The following is a 26,857-nucleotide window of genomic DNA, read 5'->3' as shown; positions in this document are numbered from 1 at the left end:
GCATACCTATCAACCTGGAAACATCAAAAATCTGGACAAAGGCCCATGAAAAGTAGGTCAGGACACTGATTAACATAATATGTGCATATATACTCATGAAACCCCACCCACTCCAATGGAATTGTGGGATACCAACATGAAGATTGAAGCCACTAAATAATAATAAATAATTGGCAGACATTTGAATTTCAGACTTCATGCCCCTCAGAAAATACATAATTATGCAAAACCATTTATTCTAGCAACTACCTGAGTTTACAGGAGCAATATTTAAAATCTGTCCCTATTTTTGGGCCTTTGTCCCACCATTAGTTTTGGATTTGTTCAGATTTCTTTCTAGAAGAGATTGAGAGGTATGATGGAGACAGATGAGTCTTTTTCTAAAGAAACACATACACAGCACTTTGTGACAGAAACTGTAATCAACAGATGCAGCTACAAGTTATTAGTCTTTACCTAAAACCCTAATTTAAAATATCAGTAAGTCCTATACATATCCAAATGATTACTGTATAATAAATGCTAAAAAAAAATAATAATCTTCATATAACACGCATAGATCACTCTGGACTAATTAACCACTAACCTAGTTAACCCCCCCCATTCAAAACGAATTTGCGCACCATGGCATACCTAACAAGTATGCCTGATTGTATTTTTGGGCTGATTTAGCGGAGTCGGAGACCAGAATTAACTAAACTTGATCAAAGCAAGGTCATCTGTAAGGAATACACTTCCTGCCTCATCTTTTCCTCTCAATCAGTTACTCTAACAATAAATGTGACGTAGCCACTCACGGATGTGATCTACAGTTTGACAGTTTTGCAAATAATCCAGGGAGTCAGACCACACTTTACACTTACTGAGGTGCTGCATGTCAATAGGATTTGCAAACCATCTTTCACTGAGGAGGTAAAACAAATGCCGAGAAACATCAGCTGAAATGTATAAAACAACCAACCTTTCAACTGTCCCTGATTTTGTTTCAAATATTTGCCATGTCCCTCCCTCTTAAAAGTGAGAAAAGCTTTTGGATTACATTTAATAAACAAGGACAATGATTAGTTATACACATTTGACTTCATAAATGCATGTTAATTCACATTCTCTTATTCTATCCACTTTTCAAGTTGGTCGTGCTGTTTTAAAAAGTATCTCATTATTTCTGGATCAGTCGCTGATTCTGGAGCAAGTGGCTGAGAGCAGCACATATAGGATTAATTTACTCAATTGTAAACTGCTACAAATAAAAAAGAAAGCAGTAGACTAACTTGTAGAAAAATCTGATAACAAAAAGTGTATGCTTACCAACCAAAAGCTCTCATGACCCCTGATATAAAACGGCGGTTATCTATAGCACATGCTCCCACCCAATCTGTCTCTGTATGAAACCCAAGTCCAACACCCTCACACAGGTACAAATGGACCTTGCAGCAACTTGCCTTAAAACCTGCATTGCCTCCCTCCTGCCAAGAATCAAGACAGTGGCTAGTCCACACCATATTTGTTTTCACACTCTATATCTTCTTGGTCAAGGAGTCAAGTTGACCGCTACAAGTCCAAAAAGATATCCAGTTTGCCTGTGTCTCCTCCCGAATGAAAACTAAAAGTGGCTACAGACCTGGAACTGAAACACAAGGAGGAGCCTGTTTTACTGTGTTACAGAATAATCATTCATAATATTGTGATGTGTCCTACTGTTAAATGTAAATCATTGGGCCAAGATGCCAGACTGCTAGCAGCACTGAACATTAGCTCTGCTTATAACATTTTCATTCTGACAGGAAATTTAATCTAATTTTTGGAAATACTAATCCAAAAGTATATCAAAGGATTTGTGAATATAGGTCCTTTATTATTTTTCAAAAATTAGTACTAAAACATACATTTTTATTATTTTTTCCTGTCAAGAAGTTTTTCCTCAAGAAATCCAAGTATGAGTAGCTCAAAGAACTTTCATCAGGACAGTGTGGTAAAGAAGGAGCTGCAAACATTAATAACTACTATTCAAGAACTATCTATAAAAATGGACACACTAGAGAATAAAATAGATACTATTAAACAAGACTGTAGCAAGCAGCTGGACATTCTTAGTGAAATGGCTAAAAAGATTCTGAACAAATTGCTTCTATCGAGGAATCTGTAACAGATATGGATGGCAGACTGATGGAATGTGAAAGTCAAAATGAGTTTCTTTTGAAACAGAATACAAAACTAACAGAAAAGCTGGAAGACCTAGAAAGTAGGTGACGAAGAAACAACATTAGAATCTATGGAGTACCAGAAAAGGAAGAGGGAACTGATATGATTGTTTGTGTCTTTCGGATTTTCCCAGTTAGGGGTCACCACAGCAGAACTCCGGTCCGCTAATGATTGGCTGTAGATTTTTACGTGTTGGTTTGCCGGGCCTAACACACAACCTTCAATGAAGGAACACCCATTCACGCATGTCGACACACAGAAGACGCTCTAACTGAGAATCGAATGAGCAACGTCTAACTGTGAGGCGACAATGCTACCGCAGCACCACCACTGCAGTACGGAACTGATACACTTTCTTAATAACTGGCTTCCAACAGCACTAAATCTTCCTGAAGCCCTTTCCTTCTATATAGAGAGGGCTCACCGGTCTCTAGCAAACCTGCTTCAACAACAGTTTCTCCTAACCCCAGATCCATCATCGTTAGATTTTTGTCCTCCCAAGATAAGGACTTGGTTATGAAGTCTGAGTGGAATAATTCTCCCATCAAGATAAAGGACAACTTCGTTCATTTTGACAATGACTATACTTCTTCTGTCAAATCTAGAAGGAAAGAATGTGTTCCCTTGTTAAAATCTCTTAAAAATGTTAACATCTAAGCACAAATTCTCTTTCCCACCAGGATAATTTTTTTTTTTTACCAGAAGGTGAGAAGATCTTTAGCTCTTTGTCAGGGGCTTTGGACTTTGTTCACAAGAAAAAAATACTAACTGATATAGAGGACATGGAATGGTCTACACAGAGTCTGAAAAGACATGCAACTAAGAACACTTGGACTGTCAAAGAACGTGCAAATAAAAATTTAAAAGACAAATAGGATTGTTATTAAATACTACTAAATACTTTCTTGCAGAACACTTTACTTAATGTTTTATTGGAATATATACACAAAGCAAAGGTAAAGTGTCGTTATTTTAGATACTATTTTATTGGAATACATATACAAAACAACATGTATGTATGTGTGTATGTAGGTGTGTATGTATGTATATATATATATATATATATATATATATACATACATATATATATATATATATATATATATATATAAATATATATATATATATATATATATATATATATATATATATATATATATATATATATATATATATATATATATAAATGTATAGATACATACATGCATACATAAAATGTTTCAAGCACGGGCATTAAAGCCCTTCTAGCTTGTCAATATGCCAAAACACTTGTTCCCATAATAAATGTCCAGGCTGTTCTTAAAAATATCTAAACTAGTACTTGCTTTAATGTAATTTGGTAGTCTGTTCCAAGCATCGGCTACTCTGTCAGAGAACCAGTTAGTAAACTTCTCATTCCTATAGAATCTTCTACATGGGTTATCTGATGATTCTCTAGTACTTTTTGATAATCCCAAACATTCCCAGAGGTAGTTGTCCCTAAATGCCTTATATACTTGAATAAGATCTCCTCTTAAATATCTGTAAGAGACGCTGTACAAGTTCAGATATTTTAGTCTTTCATAATAACTTAGATTTTCACATCCATGGATGCCCTTAGTATATTTCCACTGTACTCTTTCTAGTTTATTCATACTTGTTTTCCTACAGAGTTTCCATATTGTTATTCCATACTCAAGTTTGGGTCTAATGTAACTAACAAACAATGACTTCATTATGTTTGATTTCCTAGACTTTATAAATCTTTTTATACAACCTATAGTTCTATAACTATCATTAGCCAATTGGTTAATATGATTAGAAAAACTCATAGCTGAATCTACCCATATACCCAGGTCCTTAAATGAGTCTACAGTTTCAATTACTGTGCACTGTATTAAATATTCACCTTTCAGTTTATGTCTCCCAAATCTTATATGCTTAGTTGTTGATGTATTTATGAACATATTATTCTCCTGTGCCCAAATGGTCAATTTAGTCAAAATATTTTATAGACATGCCTTATCTGTAATACTTGTAATCAGTTTACCCAATTTCAGGTCGTTAGCATATAGACTGTAGAACACCTCAGATGAAAATGTAAGATCTGAAAGATACAATCTCAACAAGTAAGGGCCTAGTACAGAGCCCTGTGGGACACCTTGACTGTAACCAAGGATTTCACCTGTCCATTTGGTGTGTGATACTTGTCATGTCCTATTTGTAAGCCATGCAGCTATCCATCTTATCAACAGTACATCAATACCTAGTTGTACTAATTTATTGATCAGTGTTTTGTGCATGACCCTGTCAAATGCTGAAGTCAAATCTATATAAATCACATCATAGCACAATTTTTCATTCATAGCTGTTATTATATTGTTATAGAACATAATGTTACAGGTGGTAATAGATCTATTTTCAACATATGCATGCTGATATATGGTTTCAAGTCCCAACCTATCCAGTTCAGACAATAACTTATCCAGTATTACCTTATCCATTATTTTTCCACAACATGAAAGTAGACTTAAGGGTCTATATGATTTTGGGTTTGTCCAACTCCCCTTTCCTTTAAAGATAGGTTTAATAAGTGCATGTCTCCAATCTTGAGGAATCTCCCCATATTTGTATGACCTAGTGAATAATAAATGTAATGGCAGTGTAATTTCTTGCTTAAGTGTTCTCAGATCATTGTTACTTATTCCGTCTCCTCCCTGTGCTTTGTTTGGATCCAGTTTGCACAGTTCTTTTTCAATATAATCTAATTTGATTCCAGTATCTGGGGTTACCTGGATGTCACTAGGACAACTTACCACCCCTTTTGTGGAGCCAAACTGTTTTGCATACAGTTTTGTAAATATATCTATAATCTGTTATGTCTGAGAATAAATTTTAGAATCTGCACACGGTTTATCAATTTGTGTATCTTTAGTCCTTCCACATCTTATGTATCTATAAAAAGGTTTCCTATTATGCTCAATATTTTATATAAATTTTCTTCAAATTTTTCTTGATCTTGTCTAATACTATGCTTAATCTGTTTGTCCAGCTTGTTTATTTCAGTTTTCAAAGTTGTAGTTCGATCTCTCTTCCATTTCTTATATTTTTTGTCTCTCACCTTAATCAGGTATCTTGTTCTTATGGAAATATACCCCCCCCCCCGATGTTATGTGCCTAGATCATGATGTTAAACATTTTTTTGACTTTTTGCACTCAAACAATTTCTCTTTCAAAACTTTCCACATTCCATCTGCAGTTTTTCCACTGAACACCTCGCTCCAATTAGTTTTATATAGCAACTTTTTTGCTTCCCTATAATCTGTAATTAACCTTCTGTGCATTGGCTTAGATTTCAGTTTGGCAGAATTATCTAGCAACAAATTAACCTTTATGCCCCCATGATCACTGCACATCCATGGTGGTAAAACTTGACTTAAAGTTACAGTAATTTCTTTAGGAACACAAACAATATCTAGTATATTCCGTCCCCTGGTAGGTTTTTTTACAATCTGAAGCATTTGTTGTTCCTGAATATACTCTGTGAATAATTTATTTACTAACATTGTTGAATCAATATTATTCCAGTCTGTTTCTGGTAAATTTAAGTCCCCAGCTAATATTTTTCTTCCCTCCTGTGTTTCATGTAAGAAATGTATGAATTGTATGAATTCCTCTAGGTCATCTACATTTGACTTTGGTAGTCTGTACACTCCAACAATTGTTATATGTTCCAGAATTGGCTTTATTGTCACAGTTACACAGTTTATAGTATTGGTATTATCATTGAACATGTAATAATCACAAGTCTCATAGCTATCTTTAATGCCTATCATGACACCTCCACCTGATTTTTTGTTAGAATGTCTGTTACAGTAAAAACATTTATATCCTGACAGAACTGGTTTCCAGTCATTGTTCTTTAATCATGTTTCACAAACTATAACAACATCAATATTGTGGGAATTTAGCAAATTTTCTAATAAAACACTTTATGAAGTCTTATTTGATGAAGTCTTATTTGATGAAAACGTGTGGTACATTTTGTTGGCGTTAAGCATTAAACTTCTGGTATTACTATCAGTCAGCCTGGTGCCTTATTGTGAGTTTACAGCATACCGTAACACCTATCCTGTGGACTTGACTCCGAACACATATTTGGTTCATTATTATTAATGCTCCTAGCATTAACAACCATCAGAGATAGACATATATATGTGTGTATATATTATATATATATATATATATATATATATATATATATATATATATATATGTATATGTGTGTGTGTGTGTGTGTGTGTGTGTGTGTGTATATATGTGTGTTTGTATGTACATATGTGTTTGTATATGTATATATATATATATATATATATACATATATATATATATATATATATATTTTTTTTTTTTTCATATCATATGTTGACTATAACCGGGCATAGTTAACTTCATTATATATTCATTTGGGATGCAAAAGTCATGCTATCTTACTATTAATTCATGATTTCCAAAGTAAAGCATTCATGTGTGTTAGTGGTGGGGTATTTTAGAGTTTATTGTTTCGTCTATTATGATTACACTGTATGGAATCCCCACAACAAAAGTGTCCTTAGGAGATGCTTTACTTTTTTGGTTGTTTTTTCATCTTGTATGCTTCTAAAGGTATGGAATCACTTTAAATATGTATTTTTAACAAGCTAGGACTTTAATGGTGTGATTATTTTACTAGTCTAATGAGGAAAATTGCATTTTAATGCTACTGTATGTCTGTTGCTTTGAAATACTGAAGTCTGACCGGATACCATTCGTTGCTTTGATAGCATGCCCTAAATGATGATATATTAATATCTGACTACTTAACCGATTTCTTTAATATTCTGAATGCAACGATATATATAGGATTGAGTCTCCTTTTCCTTCTGCTGCTTTCATGCTTAACCAACTTTAATCTATATTATGTATTCTCATTGATGCAGATTTAAAGCAATATAATCAGACTCAGTTGCAATGATAGTTATTATACTAGGATTCAAATCTTTGTATGACCACATACACTGTAGGAATGGATTGTTAAATGTTCTAGGTCACTCTAGTCTGTTCAGTTAGTATTAATAGACCAACATATGCCCCCCCCCCTTTTTTTTCTTTTTTTTCCCTTCCTCCCTTTCTTCTTTCCATTCATGACTACCATTCAACTTGAACATATAATGGTATAAAAAGAAGGGGAAATAAGTAAACTGGTATAACTACTATATTGCTATAGTTATAAACACAAGAAACTGTAATACAGGTATAAAATATATAGGTGTTAGAAGCTTATGCTGATAAAGCAACTAGGTTAATTGGTTAAACTGACTCCTTACTTTCCATTACCCAGTAGTAGTTTACACAATATTACATACAAATCCACTGTGATTGCCTGATGGACTTTTTATGTTCATATTTGTTTGAGTTACCTTAGAAATGCTTTACTGTTTGTATATACTACATTTCAAGCAGAAGCTATTTATGTATGTTTTTGGTGTGTGAGATGGTGTTAAAGGTTGGTTTAGTTAATTTATTAACTAAACCTGGAACTTTAGGTTCCATGTATGTATGTTTGGTTTCAGAATTTGTTTTTAAAGATTTTTGACTCATCCATGATACATAACTTCATGAATTACTTCAAATCATTATACTTGAAAGGTGTTATTGATGCTCTAAATATAACTTTAACAAATGATGATATATAAATGCTTATCATTAAATATTAATGGCTTAAATAACAGTGTCAAAAGAGCTGGTTTAATTAAATTCATTAAAATGCACAGAGCTTAGATAATCTTCTTGCAGGAAACCCACTTGCTGGAGAAGGATTTGCAAAAATTATCATGTAATGGTTTTATAGTTCTCATGGATTCCTGCTTTAGAGCCAAAAGGAGAGGTATTCTTATACTATGGAATAATACTTATACACAACCTAAAATTTTAAACATCTTTTCAAATAAAGACGGAATGTTAAGCTTAGTAGTGTTAGAAGTTAATAAGAAATGCTTCACACTGGTAAACTCATATTGGATTCTTGGTCTAGGAACTAAATATGTGAAGAAATACTTGGATCTCATTACTTTACATGCAAAGGGAGAAATTATTCTGGCAGGAGATTTCAATTGTTTGTTATCAGATGAAGACACCTCTAAAAATAATAAGGTTAAACTAATGACACAAGCTAAAAAGGTAAACAGATTTATAGCCTCAATGAATTTTAGAGACATACATAATTTAAGAGTTCAAAATTTCCTTTAATACACTCATTATTCTTTCCGATTTGGCACACAAACTAATATTGATAAGAATTTTGTGTCTAACAGTCTTTACTCTAAAATAAGTGATGTTGCAATACAGTCATGTCCACTCTCTGACCACAATGCCTTTTTGTTCAGCTTGACAGTGAAAAAAAATGATATGATAATTTTTCAAAGAATCGCAGCCTATGTTACTAAGTTAAAATGTTTTAAGGAGTGGTTATTAAAAGAAATAAATGCATTTATGGAAAACAACAATAACGGTGAAGTAACAGATATCATACTCTGGGATGCATTAAATGTTTACATCTTTAGTGGAGTTAAAGCTTGGTATTTTCAAAGGAGAAAGTGATGGGACAAGGGGCTTTCTGATTTACAAGCCAAAATAGATAAGCTGAAACTAAATTTAAAATCAAATGATAAAGCAGTACTTACTGAAATTTCTAAGCTAAACCACAAATATTTAGAAATATTGAATCATAAGGTTGCTATAAGCTTAGAAAAGATTAAACTACAGTCCTATTCAGTAAAGCCCAGACATTTACATAAACTAGCTATCAGATCCAAACAAATTAATAAACAAAATCACGTTAAAGAAATTAAATACAAGAATAATAACACAGTAAAAATAACAACAGATTTAGGAGGTATATTAGAATCCTTCAGGAATCATTATCAGTCAATCAATGCCATCCAATCACCATTAGATTTAGATGATGTAATACATACACTTCTACAAGAAAATATCAAGACTAAACTATCAAAACAACAAAATAGTACTCTAAATAAACAAATAACCTTAGCAGAAGTGAAAGAACAAGTTAAAAATCTGAAGGATAATAAAGCCCCATGGTTAGATGGGATAATCCCATAAATATATAAAATTAACCGGGAAAAGCCAAAAGACACACACATTTGAGAGCATACAATAAAGTTATTATTAAACACATTCTCCATGGTTATACAAGACTTAATTTTCCCTCCCTCGTGGAAGTTCTCAATAATTTCCCTCATTCTGAAACAAAGTAAGGACCCCCAGCTATGTGCATCCTATAGACCCATATCATTGTTAAGTATTGATTATAAAAGTTTCATGTCTATCCTGGCCAAAAGACTAAAGAATATACTACCCAATCCAATGCACTTTGATCAAACTGGCTTTATCTTACATAGAAAAGTGCACAATGATATTAGTAAGCTACTATCTCTAACAGACATTGCAAACAAAACCAAGAAACAATTAACTATTATTAGTCTGGATATTGATAAGATGTTCAATTCCCTTGGTTGGTCATACTTACAAAAAAATCTTTAAAGAATTTAACTTTACTTCAGATTTCACTAAACTGATATTACATATTTATAGTGATTCTAAAGCATTTGTTAAGACTGGTTCATGTCTATCATCCCCAGTAAAAATTCGTAAGGGAACTAGACATGATTGCCCTCTATTCCCATTATTTTTTGCTTTATCAGTGGAACCTTTTGCTTCATTTATTAAAAATAACCCAAATATCAAAGGATTTCAAGTTAATGAGGGATACTGTCCAAAAGTTCAGCTTTGTGCTGACGATATTCTACTAACATCCAGTGACATAGAAGGCTTTTCACAACATATCATGAATGCCATAACTCTATTTGGAAAAATCTCAGGGCTCAATTTTAATCAAAATAAAACCAAAACACTTTTAATCAATAAGAAAATAAATAGCAATTTGCAAAAATACAATGCATTCAACTGGGAAAACGATAAGATAGATTATCTAGGAATAAGTATTAAGAATAAGTGGAATGAGACTATTAAATTTAACTTCACTAAACTGGTAGCTATCATCAGTGACTTGACTAAAAAGTAGAACAAAATGTTTTTCACTATGGAAGACAGACTTATATTAATAAAAATTAATATTTTGCCCAAGATTTTATTTTACATACTTGATTTTACCTCCTCCTAAGAAATTATTTAAACAAATAGATTCCCTATTACAAACTTTTCTATGGTTCCCAAAGAAACCAAGAATAGCTTATAAATGGCATGTTAGAGCCTGGGATTGGCATTCCCAACATAGAATTATATTCCAAATCTGTTATTATTAACATAATACTACACTAGATTTCATCCATATACACCTCTAGCTGGAAACAACTACATGAAATGCATATAATTTCCTCTGAGAACTCAGAAAACCAGTTTAAGGAAACCCTTGGAATTAACAAAATATTTTGGATACTCCGTGAATATTGCTTATATAATAAAAAATGTAGCCACTTCTCACATGGTATAAATCAAATATTTTATATTTTCAAAAATATAGTCGACAACAATTATAGTCTAAAGAACACCTTTTTCATTACATTTGCCATAGCTTATACACCAGATTGCCTAGATACCTTCAATATCAATAAGATGTGGAATCTTAAAGAGAATAAAATAAAGTTTTGGCACCAGTTTATAGACAATAAGAACATCCTACCAATGAACTTTCTCTTAGCCATATATAATGTCTGTCAAGATAATTGGCTCTGTATTCAATCATTAAGACATTTTGTTGAAAATTAAGTGAGAGTGTCAATAAATCTGGAAACTGATATTATACCAAGATTGATACAACTATTCATATGGTGTAGTTCGATGAACATTGAACATAAATTAAGCATATCACCTGTATATAAAATCCTATGAGAAGACGATTACTTTTAATGAAGCTTTTTGGAATTACTCCATAAAGATTAATGGTGAACCTTTATCTAATGATAATTAGAAACAGTTATTAAATTCAATAAAAAACACTTCATCATCTTTATATTGGAGACTATATACCTGGAGATTTATTCACAGAAGCTTTAACACTCCACACGGAACTGACCTTATAACCAAGAGTAATGAAAGCAAATGCTGGAGGTGTGGTGATATTCTTGAAGCCGACTGGGTTCATATGTTCATCGAATGTAGAACTCTCACACAATACTGGAGTGATTTTAGACATTTCGCAAAAGCCCTGTGGTCTGATAACTGTCAAATTACTAGCTCTTTGATATTATTCAATGTTCCTACTCCAAGTGTAATTCCTAGACATCATTTACCTGTTCTTTGGTTAATTCTAGCTATTGCTTGAAAAATAATTACATTGAACTGGAAAAATAGCAAGATCTTATGTTTACTGAGTTTATTTCAATAGCAAAATATGTATGTAAAAAAGAAATGCAAACTATTTATCAGAGATCATCAAATGTAACACACAAAAGACTAGCTTGCCAAACATTGGACAGATTGTACAATAAATATTACCTTTCCTGGATAAAACAAATGTTTTCATGGATGTTTGTATATAGTGTAAACAGTTATTATGTTTTATAATGTTTATTTTTAATACTTTATGTCCATGTTTATTCAGAAAATTTAATAAAAATGTTTTTTGAAAAAAAATGTAATGCATTGTATCAGGCTAGCTTGGATTGTGTTGTATTGGCATTAAGTAGAACATAGTTTAGCTATATCCCAGTTAGTTTAAAACAGCCAGACTAACTCCCCATGTGCAAATCAAGTCACGGTGCCAAAAGCTGTTACTCTCACTTTCGATAAGATTGCAGTTTGTTGCCTCAGGTTATCATTTCCCTCTTAGGACATGCCCTGTGATTCACCAATATTAGTATGGTTGTATAAAGGTGTGTGAAATTCAGCTATGTGCTTAGCACTTGGAAGATTCCATATCACTCTAGTTTATCTTTGGCACTTGAAGTTTCAGTAATTGTGCAAAGCAAGGTAGCCATGCACATACCTCTCAACCTCTTAATGGTAAAAATCAAAGACAATGGCCCAAGATTAAGGGCAGTTAAAGCCATTAGCTTTTAAACTAAGAAAGTTGCTCGAGTATTATGATGCACCAATATGCATTTCTGCAATCCCCAGTGATTTCCCCCAAAGCCACTAATTTTTACGAGGAACAGTCTTACCTGGGCTGGCTTGGGGCTCCCTCGTCCGTGCAACATCTGTATAATTGGTGCTTTACTGGCCCATAATAGTTCCACTTTTCCTGTTTGCCCCATCAACAGATGCATCCACAGGGCTAAGATAAGCAGCCACAGAAAGTTGATTGCAATCCTACATTTAAGTGTAAAAATGTGTCCATTTAAGGTGAGACTTCCCCAGTCCCCAAAAGCTGCCCGCAAGTCAGTAGCTGTTAACAAATGAAGTTTTTTTTTTTTTAAATCTCCCACTTTTCCGAACAATGTGCATCTGCGAATAGTGCAGCCATTATATTTAATAAGAAGTGCAAGGCATCCATCACAACTGCTTGCTTATTTCCTCAAGCCTCAGAATAATGTTATAACAAATATCCCTTCTTAGGATGTCTTTTGAAATAGAAGGAAAGCACAGTGTTACTGTTTTTTTTTTTTTTTGAGTTTGCAGTTTACAGTTTAGTTCATATTTACAACAGATGTAATCACTTCTTAAATAGCAAATAGTCACAGAGGGCAAAGCATGAACAATATTCTATGTCTTTAATAATATATATAATAACATTGTCACTTTACGAAGTAATGATTAACATTGCCATCATAAAAAAGTTCTGTAACCTGTAATGCAGTAAGCAAAATATAGTTGGCATGACAGAAATGTCTTGCCATACTACTTACTGCAGTGTTAGAAATGCTGTCTAGCAGGTACAATGCAGAAGTTCAGATAAGATAATGAGTGAGTTTTTGTATTTACTTTTGGGGGAACAACTTCAAAGAGCATCTGAAGTCTATTACTGAACAGAAAGCTACACTGAGTTGAATGATTCCTAGTTTTTCTGCTTCAGTGACTGTGTTGTCTGCAAGTAAGAAATGATACAACTTTCCCTCCAGAATGTATGTGAATAAGAGATGTCTTACAAATGAAGACTCAAAAATGACTTTTTAATTCTATCAAAGTAAGATGGTTCATAAGAGAACTCAAATATATTATCAAACTTAGAAATAAAGCTTAGAAAATGTGGAAAAAGAATCCCACCACAAAAAGGCAAAGTGCCTGTATTATTACCTATCATGGTTTACAAAAACAATGTATCTGTAGACACAGATCTTATCACAAGCACAAGCAAGTCACATAGGTGCTGACTTTGAGGGAACATGGGCAAAATTCTTGGCTAGGCTTATAAGGGCCTCTGGGCCAATAACCTGGTATCATCCTATGAACCTATCCTAGGCAAACCAAAACACGTCTGGAAAGACATCAACTTAATAACACGTCATGCTGTGCCTGCACAAGATGATGCTGTATTAAGCTTCTTCCACTGAGGACACACATGATATTCTTGATCATACTTCTTCAAAGAATTCATTTCCCTCCCCTAGTGTAACAATCCTATCCAACATAACCCACAACAACCATCCCATCCAACATAACCCGCAACAACCATTCCATCCAACATAACCCACAGCAACCACCTCCCCTTGGGTCCAACCATTCTACTTTAATTGCATACAATAAAAACTGTCACTGCAAGCCTAGACAATATTTCCACTCACTCATCAACTGGGCATAAATCTGAACCCTTGTTTTTTTCTGTCACTGCAAGGGCCATTTAACTCTTCACATCACTCAAGTCTATAAATTTTGTCTTACCAAAAACATTATGCCCAACATCTACACAACTCTAGTTATAATGTCACTGCCCAAGCAAATTCATCCCTGTAATACCAACCAATTTTTATTCTAGCCACACTATGAAACATTCTAGGGAAAAAACATATTTACAGTCAGTTAACTGTATAGATTCAGTAATAACATCTCCTTTCACTAAAGTGACATTGATTTTGGCGAGGTTAAAGTACGACTACAGGCCCGTGGGCTGTAGCAGGTAATATACTGCTAAATTCAGACAGAAACACCATTACACAGGCACTTTTCACTGTTTTCACCAAAGTATTTGCAAAATAGACCACCTCCTCCTTCTGGACAAACTTTCAGAAACATGCATCCACCTACATGGCAATCCCAAGGTTCAAAGTTTTCCTGAGAAAGAGCTTCTACTTACAGTAGTTTCAGAAGGACCTCTCTTTGTCCCTGTCTTATTTTCCATCTTTATCAACAAGCTACCATACTTTTCATTAACTGAATACACAAATGATACTGTCATATACAGATGCAGCCCCAACCTATCATTCAGTTACTCCACCAGGCTGACCTTCACACCTATCAAGGATGGTTTATAAATTATGACTTAACCTTCCACAACCAAAACTGAGCTGTTCAGTACTTCCCCAAAACTTTCCTGCTCCTCAAATAACATCCACCTCACTAACTTTACCAAAAGCAATAACATAGAAAACACCTCCTAAAATTTGGAACTCCCTGAAATTGCAACTGCAAAAGATGGGCTATCAAACATCGACACTCACCTGGGAATTTATGATTTTACACATTCTCCCAAATAATATATCCAAAAACCAAGCAATCATTCTAATCAATATTTTTCTCTTAATGAAACTGTATATAGCTACCAACTGGCTTAATCTGAACAAAAACTCTTTGGAGAGCTTTAGAATATTGGCGATTAAACATATACTAGCCCATAAACTCATAATAAACAAGGGAACCCAAAATCCCAAACACTACAAACTTTGGGAACATATCTTTAACATTATACTTGCATAAACCACCAATTATAGATTTAATACAGCATGCTTAAGAAATCTCACATCATCATGCAGACATAAACTCAGATATAGGTACTGACCCATAAGACTTCATCCAGAGTAATCATATGAAGATAACCTGTTTTATGTTATTAAACTATGAAAACATCTATGTACATAGTGTAAATAAGATTAGTTGTTTTGCTTTAGTAATGCTTTATTATAACCTGAATGTAAAAGATATATATAACACTCACCTATAGATGTTTGTATATATGAACTTCTTATTTTTTTTATATGCCTTGTTGAAAAATAAATAAACATTATTGAAAAAAAAAAAGAAAACACCTCCTAATTTAAATACTTTAGAACATGGATAGATCAAATGCTCAGTTTTTAACTACACATTCAAATAACAAGGAATACAATTATCTCACCTCTCTTTTGGACCAAAAAAAAATCTCCTCTTATCTCAGAACACCAGTAAGAAAGACAGTAGGAAAGGCAATCTTCATTTTCCAACTAGACTTTGGACTTCCTATCATTGTTGCAGCTTCCAAAAAGAACTTAAGCACTTTGCAAGCCACAAATGACAAAATCTACTTTTTCATTATCAACTCTCTATGAGCAGGGCATCACTGCCTGACTCTTCCTAAAGCCAAGCAGCTTCTAGGAAAACATAGAGGAGATATTTTACTTGGAGCATAGGTCTCCAGACTGTTATCTTCAGATGTTTTACTTGGAGCATAGGTCTCCAGATTGCTATGCCCAGAGGTATTACTTGGAGTGCAGGTCTCCAGATTGTTATGTCCAGACATTTTATTTGGAGTGTAAGTCTCCCGATTGCTACATTCAGACATTTTTCTTGGAGTGTAGGTCTCCATATTGCTATGTCCAAATGTTTTACTTGGAGCATAGGTCTCTTGATTGCTATGCCCAGATGCTTTACTTGGAGCATAGATCTCCAGATTGCTATGTCCAGATGTTTTACTTGAAGCATAGGTCTCCAGATTCCTAGGTGTCCAGAGAGCTGTATCGAGACATTTTACTTGGAGTGTAGGTCTCCAGATTTCTTTGTTCAGGCATATTAATCGAAGAATAGATCTCCAGATTGCTATGTCCAAAAAAACACCCCAACTCTCTCTCAAAACTGACTGGAAAATATTCTTACAACCTTAGAAATCATTTGCTATCCACTTCTGCTTTGTAAACTCCTGCAGCCAAGTCTACCACACTCAGGCAGTCTGTTAATGATTAATTCAAAGAACTCTACACTTACTCAAAATTCCAAAAAATGGATAAAATAACTTCCTCTTCAAAGATGCCAGATGCACCAACTTCAAAAAAGGGCATGTAACCTATGAAACTCACAAATGCTGTACTCTCTCCTGCACTGCTATCTGCTAACTCATCCATCAATATGAAACAATACTGCTATGAAGTAACTACCTGAACTAAGCACATAGTTGATATTGTTTATTTGTTTGTATTAGTTTGTTACTATGTTGATGCTTGCTTTATTTTTAACTTCTTATTTTCAGTATACATACTGTGAATTACTTCACCTGGGCTGTGTCTGAAAGTGGTCAGCTTTGGTAACCACACTACCCCTGTAAACAAACAAACAACCATGCATGCATACATACTTGAGTGTATACATATAGTTACATGCATACATATATACATTAAAAAATAAAAATAAGACAATTAGGCTCTTTCACTGCTGATGTTATGCAAATTACTGTTGTTGATGTTTCTGATTAAGCTTTCGGTGGTGTATAATAGTCTCTGCAGGATCAGATTTTATACTGATTGATTTCAAGAAGTAGGACATGTGCAGCACTGTACCTGCAGGATCCCAAGTGTGCAGTTTGTATGCAGGTTGTGGAACAGCACTGTACCTGCAGGATCCCAGGTGTGCAGTATGTATGCAGGTTGTGGAACAGCACTGTACCTGCAGGATCCCAGGTGTGCAGTATGTATGCAGGTTGTGGAACAGCACTGTACCTGCAGGATCCCAGGTGTGCAGTATGTATGCAGGTTGTGGAACTGCACTGCACCTGCAGGATCCCAGGTGTGCAGTATGTATGCAGGTTGAGGAACAGCACTGTACCTGCAGGATCCCAGGTGTGCAGTATGTATGCAGGTTGTGGAACAGCACTGTACCTGCAGGATCCCAAGTGTGCAGTATGTATGCAGGTTGTGGAACAGTACTGTACCTGCAGGATCCCAGGTGTGCAGTATGTATGCAGGTTGTGGAACAGCACTGTACCTGCAGGATCCCAGGTGTGCAGTATGTATGCAGGCTGTGGAACAGCACTGTACCTGCAGGATCCCAGGTGTGCAGTATGTATGCAGGCTGTGGAACAGCACTGTACCTGCAGGATCCCAGGTGTGCAGTATGTATGCAGGTTGTGGAACAGCACTGTACCTGGAGGATCCCAGGTATGCAGTGTGTATGCAGGTTGTGGAACAGCACTGTACTTGGAGGATCCCAGGTATGAAGTATGTATGCAGGTTGTGGAACAGCACTGTACCTGGAGGATTCCAGGTATGCAGTATGTATTCAGGTTGTGGAATAGCACTGTACCTGGAGAATCCCAGGTATGCAGTATGTATGCAGGTTGTGGAATAGCACTGTACCTGGAGGATCCCAGGTATGCAGTATGTATGCAGGTTGTGGAATAGCACTGTACTTGGAGGATCCCAGGTATGCAGTATGTATGTAGGTTGTGGAGCAGCACTGTACCTGTAGTATCCCAGGTATGCTCTATGTATGCAGGTTGTGGAACAGCACTGTACCTGTAGGATCCCAGGTATGCAGTATGTATGCAGATTATGGAACAGCACTGTACCTGTAGGATCCCAGGTATGCAGTATGTATGCAGGTTGTGGAACAGCACTGTACCTGTAGGATCCCAGGTATGCAGTATGTATGCAGGTTGTGGAACAGCACTGTACCTGGAGGATCTCAGGTATGCAGTATGTATGCAGGTTGTGGAACAGCACTGTACCTGGAGGATCCCAGGTATGCAGTATGTATGCAGGTTGTGGAACAGCACTGTACCTGCAGGATCCCAGGTATGCAGTATGTATGCAGGTTCTGGAACAGCACTGTTCCTGCAGGATCCCAGGTATGCAGTATGTATGCAGGTTGTGGAACAGCACTGTACCTGCAGGATCCCAGGTATGCAGTATGTATGCAGGTTGTGGAACAGGACTGTACCTGCAGGATCCCAGGTATGCAGTATGTATGCAGGTTGGGGAACAGGACTGTACCTGCGGGATCCCAGGTATGCGGTATGTATGCAGGTTGTGGAACAGGACTGTACCTGCAGGCTCCCAGGTATGCAGTATGTATGCAGGTTGTGGAACAGGACTGTACCTGCAGGATCCCAGGTATGCAGTATGTATGCACTTTGTGGAACAGCACTGTAGCTGGAGGATCCCAGGCATGCAGTATGTATGCAGGTTGTGGAACAGCACTGTACCTGCAGGATCCCGGGTATGCTGTATGTATGCAGGTTGTGGAACAACACTGTACCTGCAGGATCCCGGGTATGTAGTATGTATGCAGGTTGTGGAACAGCACTGTACCTGCAGGATCCCAGGTATGCAGTATGTATGCAGGTTGTGGAACAGCACTGTACCTGTAGGATCCCAGGTATGCAGTATGTATGCAGGTTGTGGAACAGCACTGTACCTGTAGGATCCCAGGTATGCAGTATGCATGCAGGTTGTGGAACAGCACTGTTCCTGCAGGATCCCAGGTATGCAGTATGTATGCAGGTTGTGGAACAGCACTGTACCTGCAGGATCCCAGGTATGCAGTATGTATGCAGGTTGTGGAACAGGACTGTACCTGCAGGATCCCAGGTATGCAGTATGTATGCAGGTTGGGGAACAGGACTGTACCTGCGGGATCCCAGGTATGCGGTATGTATGCAGGTTGTGGAACAGGACTGTACCTGCAGGCTCCCAGGTATGCAGTATGTGTGCAGGTTGTGGAACAGGACTGTACCTGCAGGATCCCAGGTATGCAGTATGCATGCAGGTTGTGGAACAGCACTGTACCTGGAGGATCCCAGGTATGCAGTATGCATGCAGTTTGTGGAACAGCACTGTACCTAGAGGATCCCAGGTATGCAGTATGCATGCAGTTTGTGGAATAGCACTGTACCTGTAGGATCCCAGGTATGCAGTATGCATGCAGGTTGTGGAACAGCACTGTTCCTGCAGGATCCCAGGTATGCAGTATGTATGCAGGTTGTGGAACAGCACTGTACCTGTAGGATCCCAGGTATGCAGTATGTATGCAGGTTGTGGAACAGCACTGTACCTGTAGGATCCCAGGTATGCAGTATGCATGCAGGTTGTGGAACAGCACTGTTCCTGCAGGATCCCAGGTATGCAGTATGTATGCAGGTTGTGGAACAGCACTGTACCTGCAGGATCCCAGGTATGCAGTATGTATGCAGGTTGTGGAACAGGACTGTACCTGCAGGATCCCAGGTATGCAGTATGTATGCAGGTTGGGGAACAGGACTGTACCTGCGGGATCCCAGGTATGCGGTATGTATGCAGGTTGTGGAACAGGACTGTACCTGCAGGCTCCCAGGTATGCAGTATGTGTGCAGGTTGTGGAACAGGACTGTACCTGCAGGATCCCAGGTATGCAGTATGTATGCACTTTGTGGAACAGCACTGTAGCTGGAGGATCCCAGGCATGCAGTATGTATGCAGGTTGTGGAACAGCACTGTACCTGCAGGATCCCGGGTATGCTGTATGTATGCAGGTTGTGGAACAACACTGTACCTGCAGGATCCCGGGTATGTAGTATGTATGCAGGTTGTGGAACAGCACTGTACCTGCAGGATCCCAGGTATGCAGTATGTATGCAGGTTGTGGAACAGCACTGTACCTGTAGGATCCCAGGTATGCAGTATGTATGCAGGTTGTGGAACAGCACTGTACCTGTAGGATCCCAGGTATGCAGTATGCATGCAGGTTGTGGAACAGCACTGTACCTGGAGGATCCCAGGTATGCAGTATGCATGCAGGTTGTGGAACAGCACTGTACCTGGAGGATCCCAGGTATGCAGTATGCATGCAGTTTGTGGAACAGCACTGTACCTAGAGGATCCCAGGTATGCAGTATGCATGCAGTTTGTGGAACAGCACTGTACCTGGAGGATCCCAGGTATACAGTATGCATGCTGGTTGTGGAACAGCACTGTACCTGGAGGATCCCAGGTATGCAGTATGCATGCAGGTTGTGGAACAGCACTGTACCTGGAGGATCCCAGGTATGCAGTATGTATGCAGGTTGTGGAGACAAAATGTCCACGATTCACAAATGTGTGAATGTTAGGCAAACTGCAAAAATTTAGGAATCCATGTTAAGGAAAACCAGCACAATATGAATGGTCAGTGTCACCACTGTTATCAAGGCATGTATAATATGTCTACTCTATCTATGTTGTGCATCAACAATTTATCATAAAGATACACAGTTGTACAATATATGATTAATTAAAGAATAAATTGTTTACTTCATTACTGTATCTGAAATATCAACACTGCTCATTACCCCTGCATTCTGAACCTCTCACATTAGTGACAACACAGCTGTCCCACCAATGACAGTAACTGCAGTGGTAGATCACCTAATTTAACTTTAGTTAAGTTACCAAGACTTCTTCAGTCATTGCCAGAGTGCCACACATGCTAACAAATCTAGCCATGATCATGGAACAATGAGCTATGAGGTAAAGACATCAAATCCACACCGCAACAGCCATCTAAGTTTACAAGAAAGATGCCTGTAGTCTTTCAGTCTAAACCACAGATTTTAATAAAAACAATAACAACAAAACAACAACAGTAATAATAGTAATGACAACGTATGGGGTGATTTGGCCTTAAAAGCTATGACACAGGATATATATATATATATATATATATATATATATATATATATATATATATATATATATATATAGGTTCACTACATAATCTCGAAATTCTGAAATATCTAATTTCAAAATCTTGAGACTATGTAGCCGAAACCCCTAAATACTGAAAGACCAGAAGTTCGAAATTCAAAATACCGAACTTACAACTCACATACACACTCACATACACATACACACAACTTCCCCCCACAATCAAACATTTCATCCTACACTGCAGATAAGCAGGTGGGCAAGTCCCCCTGCACCCCCCATGTGGGGGGCTGCACCGCCACACCCTCCTACTTAAATATACTAACTCTGAGATCGCACAGACACACAAGGGAAACTCACATCCACACATTTTACAGTCCCTCACACACACACACACACACACACACACACACACACACAAACATCACAGTCGCAACACACACTGACACACACTAAAGCCCCTAGCCAACACACTTACACAGAGATACTTACCTGAACTTCCACATATCCATCAACAAACTGCAACACCAGAAGCGCTACTTCAATATCTCTGAACATCTGGATTTTGAATTTTGCGCTTCTGATCTTTTGGTATTTAGAGGTTTTGTCCACATAGTCTCAAGGTTTTGAAATTCGATATTTCAAAATTTCGAGATTATGTAGTGAACCCATATATATATATATATATATATATATATATATATATATATATATATATATATATATATATATATATATATATATATATATATAAATAAATATATATATATATATATATATATATATATATAAATATATATATATATATATATATATATATATATATATATATATATATATATCTACATGAGTATGTCATCAAACACTGAATATTTGAAATGTTAATCAACAAAATAATGATCATTTTAGACTGAATAGAAAATGGTCGAAAACAACAAAATTTAAAAAAAATATTTTATTGCAGGGGCAAGCCCCCATACATACCCCTGCTGATTATATATATTAAGTTCAAGATCAGACAATAGCAGGGTAAGGGCGAATTTCATTACCCAGTGTACCATGATCCAATACAAAATGTTTGCAGCAAAATCTCCATTGAAAACAATGCTCACTCACATGAGCATTTGCTGTCATTTACAACCTGAAAAACATTCACTCATGCTGCTTTGAAATGTTGTATGCTATATATGTTTTAGTAAAATCCTTGATGATTTTAATTATAGTCAGCATATTACAGTATTTAAACTTCGTAATAGTAGAGCTTAATGAGAATCTTCTGTAGACCTGCTGTTAAAACAGCAACTAGAATTCCATAATGATAGAGACATTTGCCTCTCACAGAGAGGGATTTTCATGACCAAGAATTGTAAACATTGGGAAAACCCTGACCAAAAGAACTGATGAAATATCAGGAGCTTATCTGTGGAACTAACTGTGAAGTACAAGAAGCCTACCTGTAAATTTGAAATATAATCTAAGGATTTAAAGCAAACGCTTGCACTTAGACCAAGCAATGTCACTGGTGGAACTAATGACTAGAGAGCAGTTATAAAAATATCGTTAACATGAGCATAGCAAGAAACAAGAAAGTATCCATTTAGAATTCTAACTGCCTACGTACCACGATGTGCACCCCCAGTTACCCAGTCATGTTCACAAGCAGTGCTAATAATATCAGGGTATAACAACATTTGCAGTAAAACATCTTTAATATTGTACAAAAATGTGGCAAGGCAAGAAAGATGTCGACAGCTTCTTCACTAATCAAAAACACACCAAAAGCTCACCAAATAGACTCGGTGCATTATGAGATGCAATGCTTCTTAAGATGGCAATGCTATGCATTACTTCTTAAAGTGGTAATGCTATTATAAACAGTCAAAGTATTTACATGTGCAGAGCATCTATATATTTCTTTATTTAATATTCTTGTTTCTTTTTTTTTTTTTTGACTGAGTACTTTAAAACTTTATACATGCTAGACAAGCAACTATCCATGAAAACTGTCAAGTGAGGCAGATATTACTGTTAGAAGAAGTGCATTGTATATGAGGAAAAATCCAGCACAATCGCATATTTGGCTATATTAGTAAGTTACAATTTTTATTCATTGATTGAGCTCTGGCTTCTCATTCTCAATGAGTCACAGAAACAGAAATGGAGATTGTGAAAGGAAATGGTTCACAAACAATTTAAACAAATATATTTTTGCATCGAATCACTTTGCAGAACAGGGAATGGACCAGTCATACTTGCGGTAATGGTGCATGGACTACCATCATACACTACATCTGGAACTTCCACCCTAGTCTCAGATACTGGGATGAGGTAACATTTTTAATGAAACAGGAACACTTACTAGCTGAAGACCTGGTTATCCTTGACTCAAATACTTAGGATTAATCCTCAGGTACTTGGCAGGCTTTTCTGGAAATGTTTGTATATTCTGCTAATTGATTCTAACTATAGCATCACCCTCAGTTTGCAATGTGTGTAACACTAGTTCATTTTTTTTTACAATGCAAAAGCAGCTATAACCCACTTTTTCTCACTTTATAATTTAAGACACAGTGGATGACCTAGCTGAAGGAGAAGTAGTGGATAGATGAATACAGACTATCATAAAATATTTGTAATAGGCTTTGGGTCTCTGTTCAGTTTGTAATACAGACTCATACAGAATAGCTTTTGGCTCACATTAGGATTCCAGCATTGACACGTTAGCCCTTATTTGTCTTCTAACCATTAGCTGAAATACGTTTACACCTGTGACACTATCTCGAGTAGTTTGACATGTCCTGAGAGTTCTATGAGCATTAGGATAAAGATATTTTTACCTGTTTGTACTGCCTTCTCATGGGCTTCATTTGTTTGAGGATAGTGAAGATTGAGGTTGTATGACTGAAACTCTAATCATTAGCAAAGATCTTGACTTTAGTTAACATGAACTGCATGCCATTGTCTGTAACCAGTTCATTAGCAATCCTTATCTTGCAAGCATGGTCTTAAACCTTGCTATTGTTTATTGGCTTGTCATAGTTGGTATATGTATTATCTGTATGCCAAAAGAGTAATAGTTTGGTACAGCTAAGTATCTTTTTCCCCTCGCACTCATTCAAGTCAGGAGCCATCTTTTGCGAGGCCATTTGCTAGGGGTGTCAGCAGTAATGGCTTTTTTCTTTGAGATAGTTTGCTGATAATACAGAATTAACATTTTAACACAAGCTCTGCAATGACTATATTAATGTTAGGCTACAATGCTAGCATTTCGGGCTTTTTGTGGCATTTTGTGAGACCCTGATGCTATTTACCTGTGTAAGACTTCTGAATAAAACACAAAATAATGGGAGACTATGACACACAAATTCAGGGACAGATACTAAATATTGCTCTTGTAAACTTGTTAAGTTGCTAGAATAAACTAGCATGCATTTTCTTAAGGATATTAAGTCTGAAATTCAAACGTCTGTTATAATTTAGTGACTTCAATCATTAGTGATATGTCAAAAAACAACAACACTAATAAGAAACATTCATAAAAATATGAGGCAAAAAATCTAGACATTCTGCAAAATTCTAGGCAGTTGAATGGTATGCTTTTGAAGATATTTTAGCACTTCATCATAGGGTACTGAGGATAGTACTATTCTGTTTTCATACAACAAGCCATAATGTTTAGACAATTATGGTCTGACTTTATAATACTAAAACATGAAACATTCCCTCTGTGTCCAGGTGGTGCATTATGCATCTCACACATAGTTGTTGACAGCTTTTAACTTATGGTCATTGTTGGTAGGTTGTTTCAAGTTCTCTAGCCTCTTTGTAGTTACTAGTCACATTGTCATAATACTCTGTACAAAGGCTGTAATATCTTCTTTGCAGCTCACTAATAGGCCTAAATGCATTATGCAATGCTGTGCATCTTAAGATGGCAATGCTATCCATTACTGTTTAAGTTGGCAATATTATTATATATATTTATACTATATGACAACACAAAGCATCTATATATGTCTTATTCAGTACATTATGGTTATATTTGCAATTTGTGATAGTATAAAAAAATTAGTCAGTGTTAAAAATATTTTTTTTAACTATATTCCCAACTCATGTAATTTCACATGTAGAAATGGTAAGACTCAAACTGTTATTAGCTGGACACAAGCATAGAATAACTAGGACTTAGCACTACTAGAGCTGGTGAATTTTCCCCAGGAAGCAATCCATATTGCAATTGTAATGTATGTTCCCATGTGCTGAGCAATAAAACTTCATCTGTGGTGAGGCATTTACCTTCAGTCACCTGATTACTATGACATAATCTGTGGTGAATGCTAACAAGGTACTCGCCATCAATCACATGATTAATAAAACTCCATCTATGGTGAATACAAACAAGGCGTATACCATCAGTTACCTGATTACTAAAACTGTTTTATGCCACCTGATTACTTGTAGTACAGATTAGGGTGTTTATTTAGTGAGATGTACCTGCAGAGCATTTAGTGTAAGACAGATACCTTGACCATTAAGATTTTAGATAAAAAAACATCTAATTGCGATCAGATTTAAAAGAATGACCAAGTGAAATTTCAAAAAAAACTCTAAGCATAGAAATTCTGTTTTGTATTATTTGGTATTGATAGTTATGTATGCAGTACTTGATATCCATGTAATTCTGGGTAAGAAAGAACATCTGAATTATAAATGCTGGGGCTGATTTTTCCCTAGACTTAATGATTCCTATTGAATGCATGTATTTTAGAGCCCAGAAGATTATGGTTGAGATTTATTCTGAGTGTTAAGATGCATGCTTTTCAAACATTGGTTCTACTTGATCTTTCCCTGTAAGGTTATTACAGCATCCAGATTATTCTCCTTTTATTTGTATAGGTAGTGCTGATCTTTATGTCATCTATCATTGGTTAACAGCATTTCAAAAATTATATTCAAAAATGCTTTGGTGTTTTTTTTTTTTTTTTTTTTTATAAAATGACTAGGACATAATTTGTGATTTGCCATTTATTTATTTTCATTTTGTTATGCAGTTACATCTTTTCCCTATTTCTGTTTATGGACACCTATGGAATGATATCATGATCGCACTATTTTCAGTCATGACTTAAGCTTTTGATTGAACAAGCCTTTGTACACATTTGGTGTCATACTTTTCTTCTGATTATAGTGGTGGTGCTTTTGATGTGGCTGTGATTTAAAATATATACTTAGGAAAGTCTGCCTCGCCATGAAGTATTGCTATTCCTGAGCTGAAACAAAAACCAATAGTAAATGATAAGATCAATCTATGCTGCTGTTAAAAAAAAAACATAAAAAGGTGTTTTCTGAGCTACTTCTATGACAGGGTAATTGAAATTGTGCCAGTGAAGAAGATAAAATTAAAACCACATCAGATACCAGAATTCCAAATAAAAACAATAAGAGAACAACTGAAAAATTAAGTAAACTATGAGTAACTGAGAAGTCCCAAATTGAATGGAACGCTCTGCTTATGATGATCCCTTAATCAGACAGCTCCAGAAGACACTGTAATGATTTGTAAAAACTGAATGACATATCCAAATGTGATGCTTATCCACTGTCTAAAGTAAAAGATCTCATAGACAAGCTAAGCAAAGCAACGTTTTTGACCAACTTAAATATAATCATTAGGTATTGGTAGCTTTCCCTCACCACTTAAACCAAAGAAAAGTCAGTCTTCTTCACCCAAATGTTTTTTTTCCACTATTCTGTCTTACTCTTTGGATTACATAGAGTTCCAGCCAGTTTTCAAAAGCTGTGTGATAAATTTCAGAAAC

The sequence above is a fragment of the Protopterus annectens genome, chromosome 1.part2 (assembly GCF_019279795.1).
Source record: "Protopterus annectens isolate FY-2018-M chromosome 1.part2, PAN1.0, whole genome shotgun sequence".
NCBI lineage: Eukaryota > Metazoa > Chordata > Ceratodontiformes > Protopteridae > Protopterus > Protopterus annectens.
The sequence above is the reverse complement of the archived record's forward strand: the minus strand, read 5'-3'. Positions refer to the sequence as shown.